Source organism: Octopus bimaculoides, chromosome 21, assembly GCF_001194135.2.
Source record: "Octopus bimaculoides isolate UCB-OBI-ISO-001 chromosome 21, ASM119413v2, whole genome shotgun sequence".
Lineage (NCBI taxonomy): Eukaryota > Metazoa > Mollusca > Cephalopoda > Octopoda > Octopodidae > Octopus > Octopus bimaculoides.
The window spans coordinates 11601117-11601796 of NC_069001.1; positions in this window are offsets into that span (position 1 = coordinate 11601117).

The following is a 680-nucleotide window of genomic DNA, read 5'->3' on the forward strand; positions in this document are numbered from 1 at the left end:
ATAATATAATAAATATAATATAATATTATATTTATCTTATGATATTTACTTTACTTTATATTATACTCATTTATTGTGCTTTTAATTATTAATTTTTCTATATGTGATAGTGGATTTTCATCGATGAGTTCTTGAAAATTGGTTATTTTCCCTAAAACTATATATATATATATATATATATATATGTATATATGTATATACAAGCAAATATGTAAATGTATATATATATATATATATATATATATATATAGCATATATATTTTTCGACGCCTACATATCAAAATATATCTATACGTGTACACATACACATAAGTATATGAATATTTCTTTACACATACTTATATATACACACATGTAGGCATCTACATGCATACACTAAACTTTTGTTCACATGAAAACCTTAGCAACAGAATTTGAATGAAAATGTATGTTATTGCTATTTTTCTACTTTACTGTGACCACAGATGGTAATGACAATCATAAAATATGGCGGTTGTGGCTTTTGTGTTTCTTTTGAGCAGTATTCCGTCTGAACAGCAACTAATTTTGTCTGCATATGTCCTGTGGTTAAATTCGTCCATGTATTTTGTGTGTGGCAATTTAGTCTAGTAATTTATTCCACTTTTTCATGTTTTACCCTATGTTGCTCAATATGTATATATATATATATATATATATAT